The sequence below is a fragment of the Rana temporaria genome, chromosome 6, assembly GCF_905171775.1.
Source record: "Rana temporaria chromosome 6, aRanTem1.1, whole genome shotgun sequence".
NCBI classification, from domain to species: Eukaryota; Metazoa; Chordata; class Amphibia; order Anura; family Ranidae; genus Rana; species Rana temporaria.
Window position 1 is genome coordinate 22,394,343 of NC_053494.1, and position 7,854 is coordinate 22,402,196.

At 44.5% G+C, this 7,854-nt stretch overlaps 1 long non-coding RNA gene across 1 annotated transcript; it reads right to left on the minus strand.

Moving 5' to 3' along the window:
- Window positions 1–4,312: 4,312 nt before the first annotated feature.
- LOC120942612 lies at window positions 4,313–5,854 on the minus strand. Its single transcript, XR_005750200.1, has 2 exons — window positions 5,232–5,854; window positions 4,313–4,660 (listed from the first exon to the last, which is right to left on the minus strand). It is a non-coding gene; the product is annotated as an uncharacterized LOC120942612 (long non-coding RNA).
- Between the last annotated feature and the right edge of the window lie 2,000 nt (window positions 5,855–7,854).

Below are 7,854 nucleotides of genomic sequence, written 5' to 3' on the forward strand. Positions count from 1 at the left end.
TTAAGTATGGATGTCGTTCCCGCTTCGAAGTCGTTCGCGAATAGGGCTGGACGTAATTTACAAAATGACAATTTGCGGCGGAATTTCGAGCATGCGCACTGGGATTCTTTCACGAACGGCGCATGCGCCGTTCGTAAAAAAATGTAAAATATGCGGGGTCACCATTAATTTAAATAAAAAATGCCCCCCTCATCATCATTTGAATTAGGCGCGCTTACGCCGGCCCCATTTACGCTACGCCGCCGTAAGTTAGGAGGCAAGTGCTTTGTGAACACAGCACTTGCCTCTATAACTTACGGCGGCGCAGCGTAAATACGATACGCTGCGCCGCCGTAAGAATGGGCGTAGATACCTGAATCTAGCCCTCTGTTTACATCCAGCCTGTCTGCAGTATGCAATATAACTGCAGACAAGGAGCCGTCATTGGTGGTTTCTAATGCTCATTCAGTACCTAGAAAGTGTATACACCCCAAATTGTCATGAATTATTGGGTTGTATGGCTTCGGTTTAAAAAAAATAACAAACATGTTTTGCACAGAGTGGCCCCAATCCTGGTCTTCTGAGGTCCCTCGGCAGGTGTCTCGGCTCCTCCCCGCAAGAGCTAACCCCCTTCATGGGAAGCTCTCTCCCAAGGGGGTTAGCTTGCGGGTGCACTCCCGTGATACAGCCGGCGGCTATAGCCGCCGACTATATCACTCGGCCCGCCCCCCGGTGCGCCACGTCATTGGATGTGATTGACAGCAGCGTGAGCCAATGGCTGCGCTGTTATCAATCTCCAATGACGAGCCGCCTCAAGCAGGGGGAAACCATCGCGGGAACAAGCCCAGCAGTTTTGTGGCTTAGGTAAGAAAAACGGGGGGGCTGGGGGGCCCAAGAGTGCAAGGTGTTTTTTCACCTTAATGCATAGGATGCATTAAGGTGAAAACACACAAAGCTTTGCAACCCCTTTAAAGCCCAACTGCAACCATTTTTAGTTTGGAATATTTGAGAGGTTCAAATAAAGTCAAATAAAATTCTATATAGTTGTTATTGATTTGTATGACAACATTGGGTCCTCCTCTTTCCTATATCTTCTCTATTTTAGCGCTCTCCTTCCCTATCATTTTGTTTCTCCCTTTCCTTATCACCTTTCTTTCTTTTCCATTTCTTCATCTTCTTCTCACCCCTTCACTAATTTCCCCTCCACTTCTGTCCTCCCCCTCTCCTCTTTTACACTCTCCTCTCCTCCCCTCCCCTCTCCTCTTTTACACTTTCCTCTCCTCCCCTCCCCTCTCCTCTTTTACCCTCTCCTCTCATCCCCTCCCCTCCCAACCTCTCCTGTTCTCTTCACTTCCATCTCTTTTTCATCTCTTCTCTTCCGTTCACATCTCATTTATTGATTTCTCATCACAGAGTCCTCACAGGATCCTGATGTCCTCAGGCATGACAATAAAATCTGAGACAGCAACAAGACCATTTGGCTGTGCAATGGAGAGAACAAGCAGCTTACAATCACCATTCACTACCACTAGATAAACCTCCCTCTCCTCTCTTCATTTCTTTCCTTCCCTTCTCTAGTCTTCAATATTCTGGCTTGTCTCTTCTTCTCTTCTCATCTCTTCTATTCTTTTTCCTTCCCTTCCCTAGTCTTCAATATTCTGGCTTGTCTCTTCTTCTCTTCTCATCTCTTCTCTTCTCTTTCCCTACCTTCCCTAGTCTTCAATATTCTGGCTTGTCTCTTCTTCTCTTCTCATCTCTTCTCTTTCTTTCCTTGCCTTCCCTTTCCTAGTCTTCAATATTCTGGCTCGTCTCTTCTTCTCTTCTCATTTCTTCTCTTCTCTTCTCTTCTCTTCTCTTCTCTTCTCTTCTCTTCTCTTTCCTTCCCTTCCCTAGTCTTCAATATTCTGGCTAGTCTTCTCTTCTTGTGGTTCGTTTTCTCTTCTCGTCTTTTTTTTTCTCTTTCCTTCCCTTCCCTTCCTTAGTTTTCAATATTCTGTCTCGTCTCTTCTTCTCTTCTCTTCTCTTCTCTTCTCTTCTCTTCTCTTCTCTTTCTTTCCTTTTCCTTCCCTAGTCTTCAATATTGTGGTTTGTCTTCTCTTCACGTCTTTTCTCTTCTCTTTCCTTCCCTTCCCTTCCATTCAATATTCTGTCTCGTCTCTTCTTCTCTTCTTATCTCTTCTTATCTCTTCTCTTTCCTTCCCTTCCCTAGTCTTCAATATTCTGTCTCGTCTCTTCTTCTCTTCTCATCTCTTCTCTTTCCTTCCCTTCCCTAGTCTTCAATATTCTGGCTCGTTTCTTCTTCTCTTCTTATCTCTTCTCTTTCTTTCCTTGCCTTCCCTTCCCTAGTCTTCAATATTCTGGCTCGTCTCTTCTTCTCTTCTCATTTCTTCTCTTCTCTTCTCTTCTGTTTCATTCCCTAGTCTTCAATATTCTGGCTAGTCTTCTCTTCTTGTGGTTCGTTTTCTCTTCTCGTCTTTTTTTTTCTCTTTCCTTCCCTTCCCTTCCCTTCCCTAGTTTTCAATATTCTGGCTCGTCTCTTCTTCTCTTCTCTTCTCTTTCTTTCCTTTTCCTTCCTTAGTCTTCAATATTGTGGTTTGTCTTCTCTTCTCGTCTTTTTTTTTCTCTTTCCTTCCCTTCCCTAGTTTTCAATATTCTGGCTCGTCTCTTCTTCTCTTCTCTTCTCTTTCTTTCCTTTTCCTTCCTTAGTCTTCAATATTGTGGTTTGTCTTCTCTTCTCTTCTCGTCTTTTCTCTTCTCTTTCCTTCCCTTCCCTTCCATTCAATATTCTGGCTCTTCTCTTCTTTTCTCTTAACTTCTCACAAATGCATGTAAGCAGCTACTAAAAGAAGAAAAATAAAAGATAAGTTTAAGTTAAGAAATGAGAAAGTCCACCCTCAGCATCCTTAATATTTTACAATTTCCTCTGAAACTTGGCTTTTCATGGTCACAGCAGGAGGCTCTGGAATGCATTATGAGTCGAAGTACAGGCGCATATAACGAAATATTTCTGATGTTTAAAAGCACACATGTCCCACCAAAGTATTCTTTTTGTTTAGAGGGAAAGGGTTATCTCAGCAGCATACCCCAGATACGTGACTCACTGAGAAAATCAGATATTTTGTTTCTCTTATAAGCCAATTATTTCTGATTTTCTCTGTTATGTCTCAAACGTAGGCTGCATAGTTTGAGATATTAAACTTTAAAATAAAGACGGAGGGCAGCTGGCTGCTGAAATGTTTCAAAATTTCATTCGCACCAGAAAATGTATGTCATGTACAGGTTGAGATAGATAGATCAATGTGTATTTTTGCTGTGAATTGTATAGTGATTTATACATAAGATTGCAACTTTTGTTTGTGTCTTGCAAACTCGGAGTCAATAGTGTTTACAGCTTTCCTTGTAACACATTGGGCTGTGAAATGTCCGATATTTTGACACACCAATAGAGTGCATCGATCTGTTTATAGCATTCTTGGTGTCACAAATAGGGTTGTAAATAACATTATGAACAAGTAAAATCAAGGACATCGTATGGAGGTTGGAAGTCCTAGATTCAAAATCAGTTCGACCTCATGGAGCAGAGTAAAGTTTATTGGAGATGCTGGAGACTATGGCCGGCCATAGACAGTTTGAAACGTGTATGGGCAGGCTGAATGTACCAAGCTAAACGATTCATCAACTTGGGTACAACCACCCTGCTGAATTTTACTTGCTATAGTCGCTAGCAATATTCACTGTCTTCTCCCGATGGGAGTGGCTTCCCGTGCCCCCCTGCAGGAGGGATTCCCCTGTCAGCACTGTCTGTGATGATGGGGGAATCGTGCAAACCCGTGGTTGCAGAAAATAAATTTGCACTGTTTCTGGCTTGCTTTAGGCTTAGAGATCACCATACTTTCTAAACAATGGGCCAGTTAACTGTCCTTCAGACTTTAAGAGGTAGACTTCAGCCAATGAGAGTAGAAAATGTCACTTGGGGTAAACAATGCCTCAGGCTTGGTCATTAGCAGGAATTAAAAATTGACAAAGTGCCCGTGGTCAGTAGGAGGAGGAATAGTGCCCCATCATTTGTAGTAATGGGAGGAATAGTGCCCCATTGTTGATATCAGTGGGAGAAGTAATGCCCCATCTTTGGTGTTATTGGGAGGAATTATGCTCCATTGTTGTTGTCAATGGGAGGAATAGTGCCCCATTGCTGGTGTCAGTAGGAGGAATAGTGCCCCATTGTTGATGTCAGTGGGAGGAATTATGGTCTACTGTTGACGTCAGTGGGAGACATTATGTCCTATCATTGGTGTCAGTGTGTCAAAAAACATGAATTAGACAGAGTCAGAAGTACAGTTAAATCACACTTGTTTAATAATAATAAAAGTAAATAGAACAAACATAGTCAAAATGTAGCCAAAGTTTGGTAACCTGAACCGATTGTCAGACATGCCAGGAAGTCAGAAAGCCAGGGATCAGCGTACTTCAGAAGAGGCCCGGATATCAGGAAACCAGAGATTCAGCGTAGTGGAACAGCAAGCAGGATCTGGAACCAGAAGGGATGTCAGCCAAGCTAGTCTTTAACAGGCACAGAGGGGAGAGTCTCTGTGATGTTGACCAGGCGAAGGCAAAGAAGATCTGGGCTGGACGGCTTAAGTAAGCAGGACTGATGAGCGGGATACCATCAACAGGTGAGTCACTGTGGAGAGATAGGAGCTAGCAATTAACCAACATCTGAGTGGCCAGCTCAGAGAAGGAAGGGCTGAGCCCAGCCCTGACACAGTAGAAGGAATGATACCCCAAGGTATGGATGAAGGCAAACTAAGGGCTGAATCTATCCCACAGGCTGCAATTTGAAGACCACTGGCATAAAGAAATAGATGTAACTTGTAATGCAATAGAGTCCAAGATCATCTCTTATCAACTGGCACCATTGAGAACGTATAAAGGGGGTCTGCCAGTACTCATCTTTTTGGATTTTATGAATAAGTATACTTGGAACCTCAGCAATCGGTCTGGTGTTCTCCTTCTCCTATAACTCTTAAACTGACATCACATTATCCAACATATTTTACAGGTGACACCTGGAAGATGAATGTAAACCTGAGGGTTAGACATCAGAATGAGAAAAAATATATATATATATTTTTTTAAATTAAATTTGCTATTAATGTTATTACTCTTTTTGTGATGCGATTCGGGGGATTTTTATTCTTTTTTACAGCTAATTTCTCAGTCAGTCAGCATTTGCCTTGCACATTGCAACACACCTGATTGGCTCTTTGTGCTTCTTCTCCTCTCTCCTAGTCTAAGCTTTGCTGTACAGGGACTACAAGCAGCTGCTACCAGGTCAAATTCAGGTACCGTAAAAAAAACAAAACATTTATGCGATTATATTTGACTGGAGTCCAGCTTTGCTTTTCTAATGGGATGAGCACACTTAACTAAAACTCATTAAAATTACAAATTTATCTCGCCAGTCCTTAAGGGAACGGTAAACAATTCCTCCCCTGTCAGAGACAGCAATTAGCAAGAGCCCTTTTAGTGAGAAAATACACGTTGTAGGAAGCCTCCTGTAATTATAATCAATCCGTATTGTACAAGAAGAATATATGACACGACAGTAAGAAAATAAGGTGTGGATCCATCTGGATGACAGTCTATGTGCTTCATGGGATTATCAGTGCGGCTTCTGACAAGGAACAAAGCAAGCGATAATGAGAACATAGCGTATGATGTAGAAAAAGTTACAGCTTTCAAAAATAAGTGGAAGAAAGTTGACTAAGTATGACAGTTCTTCACAACACTAAAGGAAAGAGTAGTCAATATCAAAAACACCATACCCATCATTCAAATTTGCATTAGTTGAGCTTTTAAAGAGGAAGTAAAGCCCAAAAAAAAAAAAAAAGCTGCAAGGCAAAGGCATCATGAGCATAGCATACTAGCGCTTTATGTAATACTCACCTCCGATCGAAGCCCCCGGAGCCGTCCTCGTACACCGCTCGGGCAGCCGTCTCCCGGGGGTTACTTCTGGGTATCGCGCCTCCGGCAATGTGACTGGGCGGAGCCGCGATGACGTCAATTCATCGCATGTGCGCGGGAGCCGCCAGTCGCGGCATGGTCTCCTTTAGGAACGACATGATCGCTGTTGCTAAAGTATGCCTGCGCCGGTGTCTACGGCGCACATTGGTGCCCGTCATTTCTGCAAATATCTCCTAAACCGTGGAGGTTTAGGAGATATTTCGAGCACCTACAGGTAAGCCTTAATCTAGGCTTACCTGTAGGTAAAAGTGGGTTTACAACCACTTTAAAGTTGTAGCCCATAATATATGAACCTCCCTTTCAAGGTACTTCCCCAGTATTGACAGACATGTGGACTGGTATGGTACAGAATGGAGGCCACATGCTTGCTGCTCTCCTTGTCCTGGCCTTCGTGGTTGCAAGCCTGCATAAGGGTCTGGTTGGAATTTTAGGAGGAACCCTACACCATTTGTTTCCTAAGGTTCTGTACTGTTCCTTTAGAAAAAACATGGCATGGAGTTTACCCAGGGGTCAAGTCCTGGGGAAAAAAGTGTGGGAACACCAAAAAAAAAAAAAAGATACGCTCATATGCATAATTATTAAACCGCATGTCTGCCACGAGTTATCGCGGGATTTAGAAAGAACTTTTCTAAATCCCGCGATAACTCACGGAAGACCTCCACAATGTCTCCTGGGAACAATGGCAAAAGCTCCCAGGAGACATTGCGGCATCGAGGACGTGACGGAATACCCGCACACTACCCGATGAATCCATATACAGGAAGCGGCCAGTAACAAAGGATTACTGAGGTTCACCTGCCCCTGACAGTGACTCGAGCTGGGCATCGCCTCTTAGTGAAGGATTGACTCGGGCGGCTCGGCTGCTCTAGTCCTGCAAAGGGAACTGCGTTCCTGCTGTGAAAAAAGTGCAGGGACTCCGTTCCCATGCGTTCCCGCAGGACTTGAGCCCTGAGTTTACCATACAATTCAAACCTTAACCTTATGCGGGCATGCAGCCAAGAAAGAACGTGCTCTGCAGCATCATCGATGGTGAAGTAGTCTGTGGGAGGAGGCAGCCACACCCACAGCTCCGCCCACCAACTCCGGCTCACACGGGGATAGCCTGACTGAGGAATGTTACAGGCAGCCTCCCAGCATGGCTAGATGCCCTGCTCGCACCGCTCCAATCAATACAGTACGGTGTTTAGCGGCGCGGCGGCCCCGGTGTCACCCCTCTGGCGGGTGTCACCTGCTGGGCATGTCAGCTAAAAAAAATAAATAAAAAAAAAATCGTCGGGATGGTGTCACCCCTCTAGCGGATGTCACCCGGGTGCGGACCGCACCCCCCTAGCAACGCCTCTGGTGCTCCCCCCTCTTCCTGAACCAGAACAGGAAACATGCCATTTAACATTTGAAGGTTACCTTGCAAGAGAGGACAGTGAAGTCACCATCCTTGCAAGGGAAGATTGTAAGGGAGACTTATAGGAATCTGGAAGCCTATAATCTATATTAGGGGGGGGGCAGACTATTGCCTCTTACTGGGGAATGAGAACAAGAGCAACGTACCCATTGCCCATCCCTACAAAGAGCTAAAGTAAATAAAGACACCCACCGTGTAAAAAAGGTATATTTTTGGGCCCTAGCGCGCCGCTGGGAAAATGTGGCTTAAAGTGCGTTAAATGTTGGGCGTGGCTAAATAGGGCGTGGTTTAATAGAGTCTGAGATGACTTGCATAGTGCAGAGTATAGCAGTAGGTCTCTAGTGCACTGACAGAGTCTGTCTGCAGGGGAAAAATTCAGCCTGGTCAGACCATACCCAAACAGGGAAGCTTTCAGGAAGCATTGTGTGTCCCTGCTCTTTCCCTACTAGTCT